This window comes from Melospiza melodia, chromosome 1 (genome assembly GCF_035770615.1).
Source record: "Melospiza melodia melodia isolate bMelMel2 chromosome 1, bMelMel2.pri, whole genome shotgun sequence".
In the NCBI taxonomy this organism is placed as follows: Eukaryota; Metazoa; Chordata; class Aves; order Passeriformes; family Passerellidae; genus Melospiza; species Melospiza melodia.
In genome coordinates this window covers 47738217-47763997 of record NC_086194.1, presented here as the reverse complement: position 1 = coordinate 47763997, position 25781 = coordinate 47738217, and positions in this window count along the sequence as shown.

Genomic DNA, 25781 nt, shown 5'->3' with positions numbered 1-25781 from the left:
TTTGAAACCTGTTGAGCCACAGGACCCTTGCAGCCCCTTTGCTACCTTTTATTTTTTGGATATTAAGTGAAGGTGGTAGATTTAAAATGAAGAAGAAAAGCAACCCTTTATGCAAAGCCTTATCAAGCTTTGTCACCTCATGGTACCGACCCCAAGGACTGCAAGGATGGCAAGATAGCCCAGAAGACAGAGCACCTGAGGGCCAGGAAGTACCCAGAAAACACCAGTGAGTACCCCATCCTTATACCTGTTGACCGGCTCTCACATGAGGGTAGGGCAGCACAAAAATGGGGACCACGCTGGTAGCTGGCCACTGGTGTGGGCACAAGGAAAGCAAGGCAAGCCCATCCCCAAAATGAACACAGCAAGATGTAAAGTGTTAAACATATGCTGAAAACAACGTGCAGAGCAGCTCTGAGCTTATCAGGGGACAAGGGCTGCCAGGCAGCTGTGGCTCCAGGGTCTGTCCGGGCCACAGTGACACTGGCTGAAAAAACACTTGATTGAATTTTGCCTTGCTGACCTGATTACCTGGCTGCAGCCCAGCTTTTGACATCAGTCTTTCAAGCCAGAAGGGAAATGCTGACCCATGGCCAAAAAAAAAACCAAACAGGGGGACAGATTGAGTTGGACAGGCATTAAAACATTTTTTAAAAAATACATTAAAAGTCCTAAAGTACAGGATTAGAGAGACTAGGGTCTTTCATATTTATTTGAAACTCTTATGTATTTTCTTGTGATAAACAGGCAGCTTCTGGGTCAGGAGTACCTTGTGATTTCCAGTCTAATTTCAATGTTTTACTGCTGCCTTCAGCTGGTAAAGAGATAAAGGCATCAGCCAAGCACTGGGCTCCTTTTCTACAGAAGTGGGTATTGAATCAGAACTCAGGTTTGTAATAAAACAAAACAAAACAAAAGGTTTTCAATCTGAGTGTCTCTTTGCAAAGAAAAAAAGCTGACAAAGCAAAAACAATGTATTTTTTTTGTGCAAACCCCACTGCAAATGATACCTCTGCCTCCATACTGATTTCCCTCTCTGTAGGAGATCTTGATGTGGGCATGCCCTGAGCCCCAGTCCTTGCTTCAGGCACTGCTGTGAAACCATTAGTCCAGAAACAAGAATCCACCAAGTCCCCAGTTCTGGAGTATAGTTTCTATACTCCAGAAAGCAGTACTTGAAGAAAACTTAGGGAAAATTTTTCCATTTCCTATAGCATTTACTCTGCACTCACTGGAATGAAACTGCTCAGGGCATTCATAGCTTTCTGTAAGTGACATTACATATACCAATCAATTTTTACCCCCAGATAAGATCTTGATATAAGGTACAAGCCATCTTTTTTTTCTGCTTGATGAGGGCCCTCGCATAGTTCCCACATCCTACTGTGATACATGCAATACATAGTAAACCTTTGAATTTTTAAGGGGTAATTTAGTACTGGCTTGGGAGTTTCCTCAGATCCTATGAAAAGAACTCAAATCCTACTGAATTGGCAGCTGTTGGATTATGAATGGATGTCAGCTGCAGTGTAGAATGCCCATCCCATGACGATGCCTTTGCCTCTACTGCAGGGCCCTCTGCAGAGTCTGTGCCCCACACCAGTGTTGGGGCTCCTCGTCTCACCTTTTTCTAACATAACTCCTTGTCAGCAAACACCAGAGAATATCTGAAAAGTGAGTTCAGCTTGGCTAGCCCTTCTTTTTTTCCTTTTTTGCTATTTCCCCCCTGCCCAATTATTTTAATTCCTCTAATTCAAGGGTACTAGGGATGCTCAGGTGAACAAGGTGTGCTGCTAGAGAACAGACTTCAGCAGGGAAGACTGAAATAATGCCCAGCTAATGTCCCAACAGGTCCTTTTCTCACAAAGTGGTCATTGCAATTAGAAACCTCATCCTCAGAATATCCAGAGTTAAAGAGAGTTGCAAGTGTCAAGTCTCCTCCTGCGCATGCCCTGGAGGACACAATTTACTTCTCTTTCTATACAATTCACTTAACATACATTACATTTTGCCTCCTGATTTTTGCAGACCTTATGCAGATTCAAAATAAGAGTCTATTTAGAGAACAATGGATCTGTTGTGCTAGGTTTATAGATCAGTACTGATATGAGCAGTGAAGAGTACCAAATTCAGAAGTCAATTGTTCTTAGATGATGCACACACACAGAACTATATTTTGCTCAAATCATTTATAAACTCCTAAGAGACATTTTTATCTGTGTGCATCTGCAGGTGTGTCTATATGTAGTTCTGTGCATATATTTGTCTACTTGGCACCTCCATTAGCCTCACCTTAGAAGCATGGTATGCAGCTCCAGCTTCCCCATTTTTTTTTCTTTATTTATCCTCCTACTCACATCTCCTTCCCTTTTGCTCCACCTGCCTATCCTCATTCCCCAGTTTCTCTCATTCCTGTCCTCCCTGCCTAGGCACCTCTCATACCCCTCTGAATACAACTCCCAGGGGTGCTGTGTGTCCCAAAGCAGCTCTCTACACCTGTGGCACAGGCAGCAGCCACAGAAGAAAGGAAAAATAAAGATTTATCCTCCTGCCAGCTCACTGCAGCAGCTAACCCACTTCTCACTGCTAGGAACAAAACACAGGCTCTTCCACCTGGCTCAGAACCCTTAGGGAAAACTACACTTTGTTATTATTTTTTCTCCCTATCTACAAAGCATGTATTCACAGGAAGGCCAACAAAAGCAGACCAGGCAAGCAAGAAATTTCTAAGCCAAGCCAAAAACACAGTTGAGCCAAATAAACTCCCAAATATAACAACAACAACATAAGGAACAGTTTTTTGGGTTTTTTTTTTCAATCATTATAAGTTTGAAGTGCCTTCCATAAAATTTTAATAAAAAACACAGATCAACCTGCGTGGGTGAAGTAAAGGGAAAGAACATGTCTATTATTGGCAGACAGTTTGACTTCAGCTATAGAAGAGCTTGAATCTTTTAACATCTCCCAAAAAAGTCACTGAGAGTACAGAGAAGGGGGGAGGGCAGTGAAACAGCTCTGGATTAGCTTCCTCATGACTCACTTGCCACTGAATTTCCCCCCTCCCTATCCTGCACCAGTACTGTGGGGATACACGGTCTCCCCTTCTGCCATGGGCTCCCTGTGATCCTCTTGAGACACCCAAAAAGCCACAAGCCAGGAAGAAGCAGGATGTGTAGGAGGACACCACAGCTCCAGCCTTTGCTTCTAAAACTAAAACTAAAACTTGGCAACTAAAGTTGTAAATGTAACAGGCCCTTGCTGGCAGAGAGCAGCCAGAGCCAGCTGTGTGCGAGGATGGAGTCCTGGCACTTGATGGTAACAGATAGGGCTAAAACTTCCCTGCAGCTCGCTGGGAGGCCAGCATAGCTCAGCGGGCCAGGGGAAAAGGTCTGCCTCCTGGCTATAATTAGCAAGCATTCAGCATGCTAGGAATGGATCAGTGGACCAAAGCAGCTGGCGCCCTTGCGCTATAAGCAGTTCAAAGGTTTTATTTCAGAGGAGGTCTGGTCTCCCCAACAATGTCCCTGTCACAAGGACTTAGAATTGGTCTGGGCCACCCCAGATGGAGCCAGAGCAGTTTTGATGTGCACATGAAGGCAGCTTCTGGTTTGGCTTCCTTCCCAGGCACCTGGGTCAAATGAGCCAAAGTACCCTGCAGGTGCATCCAGCCTCTCATTCCAGCACACAACTGTTCTGGGTGAGCGGGAGGCCAGCAGGCACAGACTCAGACTCAGACTCTCAGACTTGCACCTCTGTGCTGGAGGAAAAGGATGGTCGAGTACAAAGACAGCTGGCTTGGCTCTGTACTGTTGCTAATATGCAGCTTGGGCAGATAATGGTTCCTGCAGACTTGGATCTGCCCTCTCCCAGGAGCTGGTCCCTCAGTCACATCATCTCCCAGATAGAGCAGATCTTGTTGGGATGGTTCTGCAGTTCCTTGTATGCCTGAGACCAGCTGATATCCCTGGTACAGAGATGGAGATTGCTATAGACCATCACATCCTTTAAACAGAAATGGGAGAAGGAAAAAGGAAAAGCAAGCAAATTTCACACCGTGCTACAAACTGAGGACTTGCTATTGACTTCTACCAGGGAAATGTCACAGCTCTGGATAGCCTCAGACCTGAGGTGATAAATGGACACATTCATCACAGCTTGTGGCATTGCTTGACCTTTGGGGGAGGCTTCAAGGAATTTTCTTTCCTTTTTTTTTCCTTCTTGCTTGGGAAGCAAGCTATCTGCATGAGAGGGTTTTAATTAGCTCAAAAATGTCATTAAGAAATAAAGCAGGCCAAGTTTGTGAAGGGAGTAAGTCTCATGAAGTCAGCCATATTGCACTCTAGGGGGTCAATGTTCTTTCTGCCTATTTTGTAACTGTGTTATGAAATATTCAAGGAAACAAGTAGATATTTTGACTGGAAATAGATTTCTCCAAAGAAGCATTTCCCCATTTTCACACGCACTTCACCCAGGACTAAGCCAGCAGCAGTTGTGGCTCCCCATCAGCTGCAGAGCAAATTCTTGTAGCAGTTTGCATAGCTGAGGCCCCAGATGGCCACTGCCATCCGTGGGCTATTAATAAGGACTGTTTTGGAACAAATTATCATTTCATAAGCAACCAGTCTATTTATTAGCCTTATTATCACTACTGCCAGCTGCAAGGTGTTTCGGCTCTGTCATGCGTTGCAGATGTGGCCTGACTGAGAGACACGATGGTGCCAGCACAGGTGACGAGCTGGCCTCTGTGTGCAGCTTTGGGACCTGTCTGCCTGCTTGATTCTTTACAGTAATGACCTGCAGCAGCCATTCCTTGTTGCTAGAAGCAAAAGAGATGGTGCTGTTCAAATTATCTGGGTTAGTCCCCTCAGGTATTGCTCCTTCCTGGCACACACTCTGCAAACGGAGCTTGATAACTCAGAGTGGCAGAGCTGCTCCCAGCCGAGTCAAGGCTCCCACTTACTTGTTGCTTTTTATAGATTGAGCTCTCCAAAATAATGTATTCTGCATGTTGAAGAATAAAACCACATGAAACTATTAAAAAAGAAGGGAAAGCAGGAATGTATGAGGAGGCAGCATCAGCCTAACACAGTACCTCAAGGGGATCCCTGCTTGGAACTCATATTGAAACTTTTATTCTTTCAAATTCCTATCACATGAAAAGGCAGCAATAGATTGGGTGGGGTTTTTTTGCTATATGATTTTGGTTAAATGCTAATGCTGTCTTTAACTTTTGTAGAAGACACTTAATTCCCCATTTAGTGTCTTCTACAAAACGCTCTTTTGTCCCACCTGCCTCTCAATCCTCTTCACCAGCATTAGGAGGACAAAGGTAGGACAGAAAGGTTTGCTAGGAGAAAGCCCAGTTTTCAGACAAGTGTTTCTGCCATCGTGGTTCTGCACAGCGAGGGCTGTAATGTGGGACAGGTAAAATCCACCCTTCATTGCAGTGACAATAAACCTTTTCCAAGCCAAGGTGGCCAAGAGCAGCTGCTCCCCATTCCAGTGGCCACCAGGGGAGCACACACCAGGGTGATGTTCCCAATACCTGGGCTGCTCCAGACACCCTACTTCAAAATTTTCAGGAGAAAGCAAAGCAACTCCCTTATATCTACCCCTTTATCCTAAAGGCTTCCTACCTATGGATTTTGCCTCCTTATATGAAGCCTTTCACAGTCAGGGGGAGAAGCCAGAAAGCAGACTTATAATAGAAACTCAACCGCAGCCTTTGGCATAGTTGGGCAGCTCTAATCCTGTAATAAAATCAAAGTACACGTGAGTCTGAAAAACAGCGTGGTGAATTCTCTATTCCTGTCCTCAGTATTTTTAGCAACCAGGGTAATTTTTAGCCTGTGCTTTTCTGTTGGCTTTTTTCCCCCTCCCTTTCGGTGTAAAGATGTTGTCAAAATACAGGCATTGCTCGCAGTGCAAGCTGCAGTCAGTTGATTCAGACAGACACGCCTGACATTTCAAAACACAAAATGCTCAGCAACCAAATTCCTGGCATGCTATGAAATGCAAAAATGTGAAACTGTTACCTATGGCAAACATTTCTCCATTTAATGTATCACAGGACAGTGGTGAGGAAATCAATGGAAGAAAAGAGAAAAAGTCAGAGTTTATGTTTTGCAGATAGCTTAAGGGAAAGGAATCCTAAATCTTGAGCAAATGTTTGGTTTTGCACTGTGGCAAAAATGTTTGTTTCCTTAACATGGGGTGATTACAATGCAATCTGCATTTTTGTTTAAAAATACTTCTCCTGCTGTCTGGGCTGCAGTGTAAACAGGATGCACTGAAATGTCAGCCCATCCGTGGGCTCTGCTGTGGCAGACACACATAGAGATCCAACACACTCTCACTCAAATCTGACCTGCTTCCCCAAAATAGATCTTCAACACCCTTACAGAGCCATCATTGTCTAATTACAGATCCCCAAGCATGGAAGAACATGGGGATGGGTAACTTGGTGGTTGTAGTAAGTGTGGCCTGAGGGAAAGGCTGGGGAATGAGGTGGGGGACACATCCATAGCCAAGCTGTGCAGGAGGGGGCCCTCAGCAAGGAGCCCAAACCTCACTGTCCATGCTACCTCTTCACATCATGCCATTGGAATAAATCCATCCTGGCTGGCTGCTAGCAGTTGGATTATGAATGGATGTCAGCTGCAGTGTAGAATGCCCATCCCATGACAATGCCTTTGCCTCTACTGTGGGCCCTCTGCAGAGTCTGTGCCCCACACCAGTGTTAGGGCTCCTTGTTTCACCTTTTTCACCTTGTTGCCCACCCCTATAAGGTTAGCTGACATGGGGCTGGATTTGCTCCTTGAACTCCCCACCACTAATGTCAGGAAGAGATCAAGATGCTTCTTTTTCACATTGGTACAAACCTAAGAAATATTAAAAAAAAAAAAAAAAAAAGTAAGACAGGGATCCTGCAAACCCCTCACAGGTCATGTCTTTGCCAGCCTCTAGGCAAAGCCGAGTTAAAGCACTAATAATTTGCTAGAATCATGGACATTAGAATTTGCACAGAGAAGTGCTGCTAGTGCTGGAACCAGCCTTTCTTTTCTGCTTTCCCCTCCACCGAAAGTTGCTCAAATCTAATCTTCTTTAAAAGACAGATATGTGAGATCAATAGGAAGCCTCAGCTAACAGACAATCAATATTGAACAGACTGCCTGTGACAAGGCCACTATCCCTTAGGGGGCACCAGCACTTGGCCTGCAAGAAATAACATTTTCCTTGCCATAATCATGATTTACATACAACACACATTTCTCAGTGAAAACAGCTTCCCCACACAGCTCCTGCAGTGGTCTTCAGTAATAAAAATGTTCTTTCCTTTGTGTCTTCCTGAGCCCTGATCCAAGACAACACTTCAACACCAGGCTACCTTTAAGAATGCCTCTGATCAAGAGACTGTAACCAAGAGGATTGCAAGTGGCCTCCCTGTGAAAGGGACTCTGGGTTTCCAAAGCTCCATAATCAGGTTTCTTAGAAATAAATGTTTCTTGGAGCCTGGACTCTAAATACAGCCTTGCATATCTTGACTAATAAGACTTGGGTCAATGAGTATGCTCAAGTGCTTCAGTACTCCAAGACCTTATTCAGTGCAGGAATTACACTCAGGTTGAAAAACCTCAAATGTTTTCCTACATCTCAAAGCTCTGACAAGAATAGCAGTAGGTAGTTCTGATGGGTGCAACCATGTTAAACTGACTCATTATCCCACAAGCTCAAGTCTGCAGAGATTCTTAAAACCACAATGACCAAACTTCTGGTCTCCAGCAGTGGTGTCCAACCAAGCTAAAGCTGGAAAAAAGGATTTGGAAAAACCCATTTCACTCAACTGCCATCTCTTCTCAAAACAAAATTCCCAGAAGACCAGCTGAGTTTTTATGGAAAAGCTATTTGCAATTTCCTTGGCTGTGGAAAAATATTTGTCAGCATGTCACAACTACAAGGGGTAAGGATGAAACTAATTGCTTAGAAAATTACTTCACAAAATTAAATAAAGGCATTTGTTTCAACTCAGTGAGCACAAACTGCCTCTTGAATGAACTATCTTCTGTTTTCTTCTTTCTGGTTAATGACTGACCAAATAGGCTTGTTTTTCAGTATGTAGTCAACAACTGTAATCATCATGGTCCCTTGAACCAAGTCTTTGCTCTCTGTATTTCAGCCCAGAAATCGATGACAAATGTAAGGCTATCACCTGATTTGCAGGTGGCTGCAAATCCTTTGACAAGAGATTTGTCACTGAGATATTCTTGGTCTCTCTCTAAAGCTGCCTTAGACTCTAATAGTACAAGGGTCTGCTTAACAGATTATTGTGTGCTACTTGGTTCCATATGCAAAAGTGGTTTGTAACATGCAAATGCATCTGCTAAAATACAGCACACATGGAAGAAGGTGAAAATATCCACACAGAAACAGTTATAACATCAAAAAAGTTTTACAAGTGCAAGAGAGACACACTCCTTTTGGGAGTTGAGAACCCTCCTGACTTGTCTCTGCTGGCAGGGAGTGGGAAGGGCTGATGACAGGCACTGCTAACAACCCTGTGCTGGGGTCACAAATTTGACCATCCACGTCTCTTCCAAATGGGGAGTGCTGCAATGCTAGACTGTTCCTGGAATTACCAAGAAACCCCTTTCCTCCCAGTGGCCAACATGGGTTTAGGGGTTTTTTCTAATAATTTTAAGGTGTGCACAGATGACATAGACACTTTTTCATCAATAGAAAAAGACTTACCTGATCCAGTAAGCACTGTGTGAAAGTTGAGGAAAGCCAGCTGGGATGGCTAGGATGTTTTGGGTGGGCTGGCAAGTCAGGAAGTGCACTTGGACCTCTGCTGACAGATTTTGGCTGAGCTGACAGGTGTTAGCAATATAAGATGAGGAGGTGGCAGCAGTCAGGAACAGTTGATCAAGCAGTGTTTACTGCTTAGAAACAAAACACAATAGGATAGGTAGGCCTAAACACTTGAAAACCCAATCCTCTTCTCTTTAACTTTCGTTGAGAACAAAGACAAATTTTAATGTAAAAACAAACCCACAATCCAGTCATAACTTGTGTTGGTGTTACTAACACAGAAGTGAGGCCACATTTCTCCCACTCAATCCCTGCTTGGAGTACATCTATACATGACAGGTGTTTTACCATGCCAGACTTTTTGAGTTGGGGTCATCCAAACCCAAAACATCCACACAAAGTGTGAGGGATCTGGACACTGATGGAACACAAACTGCCTGAAATTTCTGCTGCCTCCACAGCTGACAGGCAGCATCCCAGCAGTGGCAGCTCAGTCCCCATGACCAGTGTGGGAGGGCATCAGTTCTCACTCATCAGCCCTGCATTTCTGGCCTACCTGCTTGCAGAGCAGTGCTTGAAAACATGCTCTTACCCCCACCCCAAAAAGAGCCAGGCATTTAGTATTGCTTTCTTGCTGAGGAGATGAGGATGTTTTTATGGAGTAACAACAACTCATAGTTTCAGGCAAAGGATGGGCTGCCTCACGACTTTGAACTCCGGGAGCTGGCAAGGTGGTGAGGGTGAGGAAGCTGGCAGCTAACTCTGAGAAATCAGGCTGCCTTTTTCCCTCCTCTCCTCCCACTCATTCCCTGCACCAGATGTCAACTGCTACATGCTGAAATGCTTGCCATCCTCCCAACTGCCTGCCTGCTGGCTTATGGCACAGCCTTCCCAGCACTACCTGCCAGCAGGTCTTCTCCAGAGACAGCACTTGGTGCATGCTGAAAAGGCATCTGCGCTCGTTCCTCTCCATCCTCCTCCTCCACCTGCCTGTTATATATTGCAGAGGTGACTTTCAGATGTGATAGCAGATATGCAAACAGTGCATTAAAAACATGCTAAATGAAAATCCTGACAGGGAGGAAGAGCCCCAGAGGAGCTATAGCAACAAGGGAATATTAATCATTTCCAATTAAATAAAGCCCAGTGAAAGCCTGCCTTCCTTGCAAAGCAGCAGGGCTTCCCCTTTTCTCTTTCCTGCTTTAAACATTGCACAGTTGGGTTGCTTCCCTACCAATTGAAGTACCGTGCTCAAGGACAACTTCAAATCATCCCCAGCCCATGTGAAGATGTGCATGTTCAACAACCTTACAGAGCAACCCATGACAGCCTGGTGTTAATTGAAAATATTGCAGCCAAACAGCGAGTCTTCCATGCTCTTTTAGACACAGAGAGCCTCAGCAACAGTTTTGGGCTTTCAGAGCCCATTCAGCCCCACCAGCCTTGCAGCATCCAGGGCTGAGCACATGTCATGCTTCATGGAGAGGAGCACATGACCCACCAGCCTCAAGCATTCCTGTACCATGGGACCACAGACTCCTCACTGCTCTTAGACTGGGAAGGCTTGGAGGATTTTCCATGATGAAGAGAGATACCCACAACTGAGATAGTTTTAAAGGAGTGGGATTTTTCCAAAACTGCTGGGGACTGGCCTAGCACTGTCTCCAGAAAGTTCAGCTGGAGTTACACACCTGACTCTGGTGGAGCCTACCAATGGTTTGTGCTTTCCAAACTCTTTCTTTGAGGTTAGAAACATGCTATCCTCCTGCCTTAACACCCCAAATATGGGGAACTGCACAGCATGGCACTCAAGAGGATGGGATTTATTCCTTCCCTCCAAGGCAGGGAGAAGTTTAACTGCTGAATTCCTCTGGGACCAAAGCCTAGATTGAAGCTTTGGCTTGTGAACCAGCCCAAACCCAGTACTAGAAATACCAGCAAGGGAAAAGCGGAGTTTGACAGACACTATCCATGGTCTGTGGCTGAGGAACTTCAGTTCCTTTGTCCTTTTGTCTTAAGGATCCTTTTATCCAGACTGTAGTGCACAGCTCTGAAGGGATAAGGGAAGAAAGCAACCTGAGCACGCTTCGTAACAATGTTCTTCACACAGGAAATGCAAAAAAAAAAAAACAAAACCCAAACAAACCAGCAAGCAGAGCAGGGAGAGAAAGTCCATCTCTAATCTTACCTGTGTTGGGTGTTCTGCTAAGGCACCTCTCCGGCTTTTGTCTAGGTTTCCTACTCACTCTGAATTAAGTTGGAAGTCCAAGCCTGGATAGCAACATAGAATGAAGAAATAGCTTCCCCATCAGATGTCAGAGTGACAGAATTGCAGAGAAAGTTCAGCACTTTCTCTCCAGTTGTCATCACTGCCTAAAAACAAAACTTCCCTGCACTCTATAGTTTTCAGAGTTTACTCCCATACAACCTGTATCTCCACCTAAAGCTTCTTCAGCATTTCTTGCCATGCAGTTCTACAGCAAGGCAATTATTTAATCATTCTTGTTATAGATTGGTTTTAATAATTGTATTTATTAAAGATTATAATTTCGGAAGAGAAAATAGACCAGAATGTGACTTTGAGCAGGAATCATGTTCAGTAGGAACATTTCTCCATCAGCTGCTGAAGTCACCTCGGTATACCCTGTACCTGAAGGCAGCCTGAGACAAAAACATTTGTCTGGCAAATGCTTGCATGGAATGAGGAGCAGCTCAATTCACTCACACACCTAAAGGGTCAACATCTGCCAGCCACAAAGCACCACCACACTGAAGGAATGCCATATGTACTGTTGGTTATCTAAATCCCTCACAAGGGAAAAATAACAGAGAGGGAGGGAGAAGGCCTCTTTGTGTTTTGCCATTCTGCTCAGAAGTAAGTAGCACAGCCTTGCTGGGGTTGGTTTTCCCCACAAGCAGCAACTTAAGGGTTTTGCAGCACCCTGTGCCCAGCAAAAGCCCAGTTCTATCCATGCTGGATTGGGTGCAGGGGTGTGGGACAGGGACATGGAGCATGGACAGAAAGGCCTTGCATTGCACAGCTCTTCCTTTGGCCAGGAGCAAATTGTCACTTCAGAGAGTCACTCTGAGCAAGGACAAAACATTAAATGGATCCCATCCAATTCTGCCTGCCTGCAGCCCATTCTGCAGAAGCTGGTGGAGAAGAGCAAGGAGAAAGTGGGAGAAGCAGAGGGGCTCTGGAGGAAGATTGGTGTGCCTGCTGTCTCTGCCAACCACCACAGATTGGCCTTCTTGTTTCAAAGCTGTGATTTAAGATGATGCCATTTTGGGGGGTGCCCAGCATAAACACTGCAAAAAGATCAAAGTTTCAGGGGGTTCTTAATGTTTTGAGAAAGCCTCCAGATGGCTGCCCAAATGAGAAACTGCAGTGTTTTCTCTTTTCTTACTTCATCTTCACTCCTGGCTACCCAGAAGATCATGCAAGGAACAGATGCACAGAAAAATGAAAAACAGTTGGGAAAACACATATAAAAATAGCAGCAGTGTCCATTTTGCAATGCAGAGAGCACAGCTATGTGAGGAATACATTTTGATGCCAGCAAAGAAACTCAGACAATCCTGTTAATTAAGAAACATCAATACCCAACTCCGCTCTCTTGCTCCCATGACAGGCAACAGCTGTTCTGACTCTAGAGCAGCAGCCAGCAGAGGAGCCCACCCAGTGGAACAGAGAGACACAGGAAAGATGAGTTTAGTGGCCCTTGAGCACCAGCACTGCTGCCTGCTTCAGCTTTCCCACCTGTTAGATGCTCCTCTGTGCTGCAGCACCTCTGAGCTCAGCTGCTGCAGAGCTACACACAGCTAGTAACTCTGGAGGATCACTGTAGTAGCAGCAGCAACAATTACAGGTAGGTTGGTGAGTTCCTAGCTTATTTCTGGGACAGCATACAATTTTTGAAATAAGGACTCCTGAAACACAATTTTGCTAAACTTTGCCACAGGCATCTGGCTTCTTTCGTAGCTATGTCAGCTCAGAAGGGCCTTTGCTTCCCTGCATCATGTTTGTAGATCCAGTATCTCACTGCTTCTGATCCAGTCTGTTGGGAAGCACAAGCTGTCCCAGCTCTGCCAGCTGTGCTCACAAAGAAACCTCCTACAGGCAAAGGCAGCAGCTCTGCCTTTTGGGTCTGGCTGTCCCTGCACTTTTGGTAATGCCAGTCATGCACCACCTTGTGCAGTTCTGAGCATAAATGGTAAATAATGCTCTGGCCAGTCACCAAATGGCACATTTATCTCCCTAACAGCTCATTCATCAGCTGAAGCTGAACACTGGCAATGCTCCAGACCAAGGACAACAACCTCCCTGCAAGAGGTACTGCAAGAGCACCAGTTCTCAGTAGGATATCTTTGTAGGAGGTAGGAAGACATCCCTGGCAAGCTCTGGGGTGCTCATGATGGCCTGAGCAATCACCTCCATGCTCCCTGCCTCAGCCATTGATGGGGAACAAGGCCCAACACCTGGAGAGAGGGCACAGCATAGGCTGGCTTTTGCTGCTATCTCTGCAGTAACCAGACCCCCCAGATGAATCATTGCATTTCTTTTATTACTCTCTTAAAATCATGCAAGTTTTTCCTCTCTGAAGCAGCACTTTGGGATGCTGTTCCCTTTCCTACTCTGCAGAAGTAGTAAACCACACCGTGTGCTGGCTGGACACGAGCAGCTCCGCTCATGAAGAGGGGTTGGAATACTCCCTTGAGAAATGCCTCATTCCTCTTCCCAAATCACATCATAGCTTGGGTTTGCCGTATCCTTACACACAGGAAAATGTGAAGGATGAAATAACAGTTCATTTCACCACCATAGCCGAGGAGGTGACAAGGGCAGCAGGTGGAAGCAAAAAAAGCAAGTTTTCCTCAGAACAGCAAGCCTAGTGATGGCTGCTACTAAACCCCACACAATCAAAGCAGCCTTGCTGACAGCCCTGCCAGTGCATTGCCCCACACATCCCTCCACACCCCCTGCCAGGACTGCCTGGGGTTGTGTGTGTGTCCCTGCATGGGGCTGGAGGTAGACAAGTGCACTCCAGCTTCCTCTCTCCTTTCCTAGAAAGGGTTTTAGAAGCCCTCAAATTTAGTTTTGTCTGGAATGATTTAGGGTATGATGTGAGTGAAACAAGTAAATGAGGTTTGCCAAGGAAAAGACAAGCTGGGACAACAGGAACAAAGGTCTTGGTGGGAATAAAGGGAAAGCCTCAGATCAAGAAATAAATTGGTAAATGAGGCACAAAGGACATGGGAGAACAACAACTAGCCTATTGCTGCTAATCCACCCATAGTTTTCAAAGCAGGATCATGAGTCACCAGCCCCATCTAGGCTGGAACAGAAAGCCCAGCTTACCACATGCAAGAGCAGAACATCCTTCCTTTGGCAAAGCCAAGGGTACCTCAGGTGTGGTCCTGTTCTTGGCATGTGGGAGGCTGAAGGTCTGGAGTCAAGTGCTGCAGGTACATGCATGTGCTATGGAGACAGCAGGAGGGCTGGCTGGACTAACTTGCATGGAGGGATGCTCTGGGGAATAGGGGCTCCACTGCCAGTTCAGTGCTGGGCAATGTGCCAGGCTGGGGCTGTGCTATGCTTGTTAGGGTTTCAGTCTTACTAGAAAAAAATCCGGGGCTTTTTCTGGGGTTTTCAATGAGGTGAGTGTTCACGTTGCTTCCTTCATGCCCCAGCAAGACCCAGCACAGCCTGAGCTCCCACCCAGCCAGTGGTTTGGACTCTTTCCACAGCCCCAAGTCATGCTGGAGGCTCTGATCCTGCCACTGGTGGCATGGGGAGATCTGTAGCACACCTGCTCTGTCAAGGCCAGCCCACAGGAGCCAGCAACACCTCCCAAATTCTTCTTTGCCCATCACAGGCATCTTACAGGCACTTCCAGGGACCAAAGGGGGTGCAGTTTCTATCCTGTTTTGACACATCCTTAAGGAAGTCTTGCCCCTGCTTTTGTGTTGCACCATGTGGAAAATCTAAAAACACATAGGCCATACCACTGCAGATGGTACAAAGAGGTGCCTGCAAAGATGTTGCCATTCCACTGCTTCATGAACCCAAAAGGAAGCTGTGAGCAGAGCGTTGGCCAGGCAGGAGGGTTGTACAGGCTTTGGGTTTGTTTCTCCCCAGCTGCGCACTGCACATTTTGGGTGGGAGCAGGACATGGGAACAGTGCTACCTGGCACAGTGCAAAGCAGAAATTTTGGCTTGCTCCAACAAAAGCCAGAGGTCTGGCTCCATGCCTCAAGAGCCCAGGCTGCTGGGGTGCTCGCTGTTGCAGCAGATGTGTTCGTGTGCAAGTGGAAGCGTAGGCGTCTGAGAAAGCAGCCACCACAAGGAAATGAAACCTTAGAGATGCACTGAAGATAATTTTGGGAAGCCCAACATCCTCTTGTCACACAAATCAGTTGAGCAGCCTGGCAGTGGTCAGGGCAGGTAGTCTCTCACTTTTCAGCCATGGAGCACAACTCCCAATTTGGGCTCTGCAGTGTGGCTGGGGTGCACAGGGGCTGCCAACCTGGCAAACACCTCTTGTCAGCCACCAAGCTGTACTGCACCAGCAAAGCTGTGGGGATGGCTGCCCAGCAGAGCCGGCCAGTTTCAGGTGAATCCCTTTTATTTTAAGCCCAGAAGTCATCATCATCAGGGCTCTGCTGGTTATAAACTAGAAGCAAACAGAAGTCTTGACTGTGTGCTTTGAGAGATGCCTTTGTGCTCTTTTCGGGGTGAAGCAGCAGGACACCTCACCAGTCCTAAAGCTGCCTGACCCCTAGCAAGCAGCAAGAGTTCTCAGCCACATTATACATCTATAAAGAGTGAACACCCACCTGCTGGACATTTCCATTGCATGGATAAAGATGTTTCATTTGGTGTCTCATCCTGTGTCTCAGAAAAAGCCCTGAATCAAGTATCTCTACATACCAGGCAGAGGTTTTATTTCTGTCTTAGAGAATGGGATAAGAGCGACTTCCTCCAGATTTTAAAGGCTGCTGAGTGAGACAAGGAGAGCCACAAGACCCAGAAGGAATCAGAAGTCTCAGCTAGGGAAGAAGGAGAGAGATCCTCCAGTCATGGTTCTGGCACAAGCCTCTCCTGCCTGCAAGTTCCCAATGGTGCTGTTGGTCACCATCTCTAAAGCACCTTTATTTAGGATAAAAGCACCCAACTGTTACAGAGCCTCTGGAGACCGGGCACCACCACAAAACCATGTCCTTCCCCAGCACCCCAGGGCCAAACTCTCTGCCCTATTGCAGCAGGGTGGGCATGGAGGCACAGCTCCTGATGCCTGGGGAATGGGCAGGACAGAAACCAGCTTTCTCTTTAGAAGTCACCCTGTATGTCAGGAGAGATACAGGGTTCATTGACTCATTAAACAGGGTGAAGCTAAGCCCATCTTGCATCACCCACAGCTGGCCAATACCCTGTGGAGGCAAGAGTGGGGAGACTGATGTTTATTCTCCAGCCCCGCAGCTATTCAGCTTTGAACAAATGACCCCTCTGAGCGACAAGGCAGTAAATTGCTTAAACAAATGCAAAGTTCAGATAGTTGCAAAGAACTCGTCCCAGTTGCCAAAAAAATTACAAAACACCAGTGTTTTCTGAAAAGCAAGGCTGTGCAGCTCGCTCGTGAGAGAGGCAACAAGATGCCAGGAGCCAGCGGGCAGGGCAGATGTGGAAGGTCTCTGGTCCTTGCCCAGACAAGAACTTTTGGAGTGGGGGCTGATTTTGCTGCTATTGCTCCTAGGAACAGGTGCAAGGTCCCCTGGAGCCCTGCACGTGTTTGTAGGGAGCAGGGCAGCAGAAGTCGTGTGGGCACAGAAGGTGAGGCAATGTTTGATCAGAGTCTCCCTGAGCAGATTTGAGGGAGCTCATTTCATCACCCTATCAAGTCAGGAACTGACTCACCTCAGCACAGGGTCTTTCAAAGTCCCTTGTCCTCAAATCAGTAACAACTTTCCGTACAGTGATCCCAAACCACTTGAAGGAAAGGGCCAGTAACCTGGCCAGCATCTCCAAACTGTATGAAACAACCTGTAAGAAACAACCTGTATGTGCCCTTGTTCCCCATGGGCAGGCACATGGGCATCTCCTACTGCAGCAGCAAGCTCTGCCATGGCAAGGTTTGAATAGAGAAACTTCTGCTCCCTTTTCTTTCCATGGAGACGGGACTTTTTCCCCCCTGTGCACAACACCCCAAGCAGCTGGTAGCTGTTGGTGCTCCAAAAGCAGCTTAAAACCATCACCCCAAGCCAGAGTCTAGGAGCTGTGCTGTGCACAAGCCTAGTAAGCAAAAACTTCAGTAGTCAGAGAGTCACAGCCATCAGCACAACTGCTTGTATTCAAAGGCTCAAACCAGTAAGAGAATTGCACCCCAAAATCTCACCCACCCTTCACCATTCAAACTGTTATGCTGGAAGATGTTATTTTACTGGTTTCATGTGAGGAAAGAAACAAAGAAGGGAATAACAAAGCCTCCAGAGAGGCCAAAAGGCCACCAAGAGTTTGCACAGCTGCATGAATCAGCTGATCCAGATTCAGGTGGCTTCCTGAGTTCAGCTGCACAGAATTAAGAATCCAGGTACACAGCTCTTGCACAGCCCTCACTCAGGAGCGCTGCACTCTTCAAGTGCTCCTCCAGTCAAACTGCATTCCTAGGGTTCCATACATCTCCCAAGGCTGTTTTCTGAAAAGTTATTTTCAGCCTCTTTTGCATGCAGAAAATTGTCACCCTTTACATCTTTCTGAAATGGTTTCCAGGTGAGCCACAAAGCATCTCATCACATCATCCTGCCCTCCCTCCCAATATCTGCCCAGACAAACTTCTAAGCCATGTGCCAGCTAACGCACAGCAGAGGAGATTTAAAACCTTAACCCTCACTGCTTCATTTTTCCACCAGATTTCATAATCTTCTTCTTTTTTGGTTTCCACTGCAGTGGAACCCACAGGCATATTTAGAAGGTAAAGCATGCTGTGAGAGGAGCTCTAACACAACAGCTTACAGCCCAAATCTTTCACAAATAAGCATTTACAGTTAGGAGCATGAGCACCTAAAATTTTAGGGTTTAATCTATAGGAAATAAAAATGGGAAATAGTATGCTTTGTTTAAAACCTTACTTTTTTTTCCTCTCTGGAGCCTGACTTACATGCCCGCTCTCAGATGCTGAAATGGCTTCTGAGGTCCCTGGCACAACAGCACATGAAACAGCCCAGAACCACATCCACAGCAACAAAAACAACCTCAAACTCCTAACCTGGGAAAGGGCCTTCAGCTCCCTATATAACTTGGCCCCACAACTGGCAGCTGCTGGGGATTAAGCCCCAGCTGAAGGAAATCAGCAGTAACTCACTATTACCACTCCAGGAGGGGGCTGGGATCTCTGTGCCAGGAGAGGATGGATGAAGTAAGCCAGAAGGCAGCAGCAGAACACCCTGGCCCCACCAGGATGGAATGGGGCTGGGTTTCACCATGCCCTAAGTCTGTCTGTTCCCTCTGTAGCCCCCAGAGCAAAGCCCACCAGGAGGAAAGGTCAGCCCTGCTTGATCAGTAAAACCAGGTAGATGGTAAAAGAGCAAATCATGACTGACATCATATTCTGAAAGGTGTGTGAGCTAGGCTGGGAGCCTGGCTGCCCTACTGCTGCCCTCATGGGATGAGGAGGGATTGCAATGTCCTGTTGTGCCAGGGATGGGTATGCATGGGTTTTCTAAGCCCTGCCAGAAAGGGAGAAGGGAAGCAGAAAGGGCTGGTAGGGGAGGAAGGCAAGGCCTGCCAGTGTAGGGAAAGCAGGAACATCATCCCGCTGCCTGGTGTGCTCTCTGCCAGCTCTTGGGTGTAAAGGCTTTGTTGAGCCCAGAAGAGGTGATGTGCAAGGCTTGCGAATGCCATCCCTTCCCACTGCTGAACAGGCTGTGCTGCTAAATGGTACTGAAGTTGCACAATCTGGATCAGCGTGGCAGACACCCAGCAGGGCCCAACGCATCATAAAATTGTGATTGCTTTTCCACTTCTGCCTGGAAATAGCATCTTCATGGAGCATCCCCTGTGGCCACCTGCCACCAGTGACTGAGGGCCAGTGCACGAGCAGCTCCTGCCACCAGCACTGCTTTGGCCCACTCCCCCTTACAGGCAGGTGGGGATGGAGATTTGGGAACATTTCCAGTTCCAGAGGGATGATTTGAACTCTTAGCAATGTCTGACTTAAGGAAAGCATCACCAAGGATTAAGCTATTCAGGCTAAGCATGGGTACATAAAAGATGGAAGCATCCCACACCAGCAACCGTGGCAGAGCCCCTCATCCCACACCTCCCCACAGCCAGAAAGGACTTGCTGATTGCTTTGCATCTGTTGTAGGTCACGCTGACTGAAGCTGTAACACCACTGAGAAGGAAATCAACAGGAACACAGAGGACGAGGAGGAAATTCCCATAAACACCACTGATACTGCTGCTAAAAATAGATGGGAAGGGTGCTGGTTCCTGATTTACTATTCCTTCCTGTGACTTCCCATCCTCCAGGCTCATTCCTGCACTGTGAGAGCTGGGATGGACAACTTTCCATAGCAGCTGTTCCAGGCCAGCAGCCAGCTGACATTGCACAGCCTGTAGATGGATGTTTTAAAAGCCATTTGGCTTCCCCTGTCCATGCATGCTAGTTAGGATAACCAGGGTGAGCACTGCTGAGAAACTTCATATCTAAGCACAGAGCAAGGCTGTGGTGCTCTCAGCCATGATGGTATCTCAGCTGTCTCCACTGGGCAAGAGACCCTTTTCCCTGCATGAGGAGCAGGAAGCTGGGCTCCCAACAAGGTGATGGAGAGTAAAAGCAGCACTGCTGGGAGCTGGACACTCTGCAGCAGTGTCCCCAGCTGATTGGAAAGGGAGCTGTGCACCTGCTGGGTGAGGATGAGCAGTGGAGAGCAGTTCTGGTACTCAGCCCAAAGCTGCATCTTGCTTCACCCGATGACTATCTAGCAACTGGTTTTCAAATACATTTTTCACAGGCTGTTTCCTCCCTGAGGTAGCAACTCAGCAGTCAGAGTTGCCAAGAAAATGGCATTCACCACATTATTCCTTTGGCTGCAGCCCTGCTGGCTGGGGAGAGGGACACACTCCTCTTCCAGGATTTGATGAGAAGCTGCCTACTAATAGCTCAGCCTTCCAATACTTCTCACTGCTCTGTGCTGCCTGTCAGGCCTGGGAAGTGACCATAGCAGGGCTTCAGCCATCACTGGTGTGGGGCAGCACTGTCAAGAGGCACCTCTTGCCCATGTCCCAGCACAACCCAGCTCCTTCAGGGCTTATTTGGCTGCACACCTACCAAATCTGCTTGCATTTATACTGTGGGGAAGCCCAGCTGCAGGGCTCTGAGCAGCCACAGGGAGGGTCTTCAGGGCTGTGGAGAAAAACCCCAGCTTTTCCCCCATTGTGTTATGTCCTTGAGAATTCCCTTTGCTACATGCATGGGGCAAATCTGTTCAGCCCATGTCTGACCATTACAATGCCTTTTCTCCTATGATGTTCTAAACCAGTATGGGATGGTCCAGCCCTGCCTCTGTTCTGCTCCAGCTAGCCTTATGATTTCAGGGCATCAATTTTTTGGCCATGAAAGTCTTCTGTCAGAATGTATTAAGGCAAAAAGAAAGTTGGGAAAAGGCTGCTCCACCCATGCATCCTTCAGCACGCAACACCAGGGCAGCACTGCTTTCTCCAACCCTAATCCCCCACACCTCCATTTCGGTGCAAAGCCAGGAGGAAGACTAATTGCTGACAGCATTGCCAAGAAACCCACCATGTCCACAGCCATTGTGCTGTTTTTAGCATCCTCCATCCAAGAATCTCGCAAGCGTGTGACTGAGGAGGTATTTTTACCTTCCTCCCTCAGCATTCCAGGCAGGACAGCTGGTGCCTCTGCAGTGTGAGCCAGTCAATGGTGGCTGCTGTGAGCCAGGACCAGCAGCTGCCAGGATTGCCAGCTTCCAGCTCCCAGCAGCCTGGGACCCCACAGCTGAACCAACCACCCCATTTCCATTTTCCCATGGAAATGGGGTCAGAGGCACAGCAGTGTGCTTGAAATCCTCCCCCAGTGCTTCTGTAAACAACACCAGAGAAGATTAGGAACGGCAAATGTGAATTGAGGACCAAAACAGTGCAAAATCGGGGGGGGGAGGGTTTCTGATACAGGAGGTGAAGGCTGGGCACAGCTCTACTGCTGTGCAGAGCCCTTTCCCATACATGCCCAAGCTCCTGTACCCAGAGCTGGGCTCCTATGGACCCCTCCAGATGCAGAGCTGGCCAATAAAACAGCAAGTGAGAGGCAGGGGGTCAGACCTCAACCAGCACCCCAAATCCTCCAAATCCAGCCTTCCTGTCCCCATGCCGCTGCCCTTGGTGTGACAGAGAAAGGCATGCATTGCAAGCGTCCCTGCAAGGCTAATTCCTCACAGAAAAATCGGAATGGTGAGGCTGGCAGGAGCAGGGCAGTGACCACGGCCTGTACTCGGCACCGGTGAGGCCTCACCTTGAGCACTGTGTCCATGTCTGGGCCTCGCACTTTACAAAGGACACTGAAGGGCCGTCCAGTGAGGGCAACAAGACTCTGAAAGGTTTAGAAAACATGTCTGTGAGAAATAGCTGAGCCAGCTGGGCTTCTTCAGTCTCACAAAGAAGCTCTGGGGGCTCCTCATCGCTCTCTACAAGCACCTGAAAGGAGGCTGTGGCCATGTGGGGCCGGTCTCTTCTACTGGGCCTGCAGTGAGAGAGCGAGAGGGAATGGCCTTAGGATGAGACAGGGGAGATTCAGATCAGAAAAAAAATCACTGTTGGGGGGGTCAGGCTTTGAACTACACCACCTCCCCCTGCCCAGGAAGGTGGTGGAGTCTCCATCCCTGGGGTGTTTACAGAGTACCTGGATCTAGCTCTGGGTGATGTGGGTTAGGTGTTACAGTGGAAGTGCTGGGTGGACACAAGGACTGGATGATCTTCCAACTCAATGATGGTCTCTTCCAACCCAATGATGATTCTGTGAGAGTCTCTAGGCACACCTATTCCTTGGTAGGTACTGCCCTGCCCACGCTGGATGCTAGTTCATTCAGGCTGATGGGTAGGGGAACAGAGGGGTGTATATCACTGGATTCCTTGAGAGGCATCAAAATAAAGCCAATGTCTGTGAAAACCCCTGGGGTTTCTATCAGCCCAAACCCTTCTTTGACAAAGCTATGATCCTGAGGAAAAGGATGCAGTCTCCTGACTCTCATTTGGACAAAGCCAAAGGCCAGCAAGGAAGGGTGGGCTTCTTTCTTTCCTTAAGGCAGGAAGGATGATGCTTGATGCAAGAGTGACTACATATTTTGCTGGAGAACAAGAACCTTTTCCCTCTTTGGGATATATTAATAAGGATATCTCTATTTTTAAGACATCAGCGAGAGCCACTCAAAGCACTCAGCTTGAAGCAGCAGGGAGTTAATATCCCTGACAGAAATCCCTCCTCTGGGAAATCAGCCTTCAATGAAAGCCCAGCACGCCATCCATCCTTTCACGGCGCGCAGCAAATCGGCTCAGGGCGCAGGAAGCCACGGCGTGTGCCATCCTCCGGGGCCGGGCCCGGCTGTCCCCGCAGCCGGGATGCTGCCGGCGGCACATTCCAGGGCTCAGCAGCGGTGCCCCGGCACAAGGCGCCCTGCAGGGACCTGAACCTGCGGTGATTGCTCCTGCTCTGGCAGCTGCTGCCCCGGGGAGCTGGGAGATGTGGCAGGAAGGGCAGGCGCCAGCGCCCAGATGCCGAATTAGGTCAATGGAGTTGGAACATCTGGCCCCGTAGCTGCCTCTCTGCGGGGATTAGGCACAGGCGCCACGCAGGCACTGCGACATAAACACCCCGAGATGCAGCTTGTGGGGGTCGGACATCTGTGCTCTCCCTGTGGCCGAGGGGCCCGGGGCTCCCTCCCGGCAGGGACACTGCGTTCCCCTGTCCCATGGCGCTGTCCCGGCCAGGCTGCTCGGAGGGCACTGCCCTTCCCCCGGCCGGCAGCTGGGTCAGTCACCTGTGAGCCACTGCAGCACCACGGGAGGAGTCGCAAACGTGAGCAAACATTCCCGGGAAACGGGGAGAAACTGCCAGAAAGGAGGCATTGTCCAAAAGAGCTACCCAGGAACCCCGACTTAGTCATGGGACAAGGCCATGGGCAGGGGGGACACCAGCTGCTGAGGGACATTCCCATTCACCATGCAAAACCAGGGCCAACTTTTTACATCCCGTATATAAACACAGTGTCTCTATATAAACTCACATAAATAAAGACATACAGGACATTGCCCTTGATCAGCATTTTAAGCAGCTCAAATTTCCTCGTTTCTCAGTCATGAGAAGGCAATTAGGTTTTTTGTGTGGTTTGGGGGATTTTTTTTTTTTTTTGTTTTGTTTTGTTTTTTGGGGTGGTTTTTTTGTTTTTTTTTTTTTTTTTTTTTTTTGTTTGTTTGTTTTGGGGGTTTTTTGTGGTTTTTTTTTTTTTTTTGTTTGTTTGTTTGGTTTGGTGTTTTTGGGGGGTTTTTTTGGTGTGGGTTTTTTTGTTTTTTTTTTTTTTTTGTGTGTTTTGTTTTTTCTTGACTGCAGAGCAGCAGCAAGTAACACTGCCAGGTGGTCCCTTCCTGACATTCTGCAATGCTCTTGCCAGCTTGGGCTGCTCTGTGTGGCTGTGGATTTCAGGCCAGTTTAGTTCAGGGTTTTGCCTTTGCCACTTCCATTGGAGCAACCCAAGGGGCACAGAGTAAAACAAGCAGAAGGATCATGATTGCGTTTCAACCCCCTGCTCAAATCTCAGAGCAGGGTGCTTGGGATGCTGTATCCAGCTGGGCTGTAAAACCTCCAGGGATGGAGCCCTCCCAACCTCCTGGGCACCTGCACAGCCACCGTGGGGCCTCTCTGAACTCACTGCAGTTCCTTGGCATCCATCAGGTATCAGTAAAATGTGAAATGTGGAATGCAGCATCCACATGTGGTCTAACGAAGGGCCAAGTGGAGGCAGACAACTCTTTCCCTTGACCTACAGGCCGTGTTTCTGACCGCAGGGGTGGGAGCTGCCACTCTCCAAGCTGGGAGCTCACACTCAGCTCCTGTCCCACTCCCAGGACTTTCCACAGCGCTGCTCCCTGGCCAGTCCCGCCCCAGGTGTGCTCTCAGGAATTAGTCCTTCCCCCTTGCTGCAAGTAGGAAGGAGCAGGTTAACACCTGCTCCTGCCTTTTCTGAATGTGAAAAATTAAATTTCTAAGTACACAAGACCACTTTTTTGGCATGCTTTCTCCATGCAACTGCGTTTCTCTAGCTTCATGTGGCTAGGGATTGTCCCTGTAAATAGAACGACAGGAAGACATATAAACCTGGAATTTAGGAAGAACAATGGTTAGAGGAGGTTTCAAAAAGGAAAAGTTTAAAGCAAATGGAAAAGAGCAGTATGAATCACACACCAGAAATACAACCACAACAAGAGCAGCAGGTGAAATAGAAAGTGGAAGCAGGTCTGTTGCCAATGCCCCTAGCAATCCTCATTGCTTACAGTCACTTTGTGACTTCATAAGCTGGCCTCCTCACCCAGATCAAATGAAATCCCCTGAGCTTCCAGGCATTTATTGTTGATCATCTGTCTTTACAGACAGAAATATTTTAGTATCTCTTAAATCAGTGTCATGTGTGTCTCTTCTGCAATTTCCAGGAATTTCTGGGCTGCCTGTACTGTCTGCACAGTTACAGACATAATCTTTGTTGTACCACAATCTTGTGATCTGACATAATTTTTGGCTGCTTCTTTCTCCATAATAGACTCACTTCATTTGTTAGTTCCTCTGTGTTTAAAACAATATATAACCTTAGCTCTGGCCCTCAAGATTCTCTGTCAATAAGAAGAGTTTGAGAGCATAGACCAAATATGCTTCATAAGAACACAGATGTAGGATGAAGACAGCACATAAAAGAAATTACTGAAGTTGTCTTTGATTCATCAGAAAGCATACAATTAAACCACTTAGTCTGGACTCTGGGCCCTCCTATGCCCAGAATATCATAATTTTAGGCTTCTTCAAGCAGCTTTCATGTGAAAATTAGCCTTAGCCTTCCCCGCTTGGAGATAAACCCCAAATGTCTTTCCCCATCCCATCAGACTGAGAGTGAGCAGTGGTGGATGAAGCACACAGAAACAGTGAATTGGGTCAGTGGGTCTACAAAAGTTTTTTTGAGAGAAGCTGAGGTTCAAAGATGCCTGAATTAGGCTGTGGACTATTTATGAGTTGGTGGTTCCAAGGATTGCAATAAAGCCACCATAGCTCAGGCCTTACCACTGTGATATCAGAGTGGGGCCAGGGTATTTCAAGTTAGGGCTTGAATTCATATTTACAAGTGTTTTGTTTGTGGCCCACTAAGGCCCACACAAGGCTTCAGGAGCATACTGAGATTTAGCAGTGGGAGCAGAAAGAACAGCAGCAGCAGCAGCAACACCCTTTAAACAAGAGACTTGATGCTTCATTAAAGGTAGGATGAACAAGGCACATGGAGTCATGCTTTAAAACATCATCCAGAATGGGTGCCCAGCTTGCAATCAGATGCATTCCAGACACATGGGACTGCAGCTCTGCTACCTCCCATCTCAGCTTCAGGACACCTCTCCCTGCAGGCCAGAGCCAGCCTTGGGACAGCTGAGCTGTCCCTGTGCCCAACAGTGGGAAAAAGAAGGTGGAGAGCTGGAGCACAGGAGGGCTGAGCACTGCTTGTCCAGCACAGCAGTCCATTCCCAAGTGGCTTTCCCTCATTATTCCCTTGCTCACTGGAGCAGCAAACCCCTCAGTACAAGGAGCTCTTGGAGGCACACTGTGGAGAGGAAAGATGAGGTAATGGCAGGAGAGGACAGTGGGGAGGTGGAGGAGAGGAGCAGCAGTGGGGAGGAGGCAGCTCAGTGGGGTCTTTTTCCACAGACA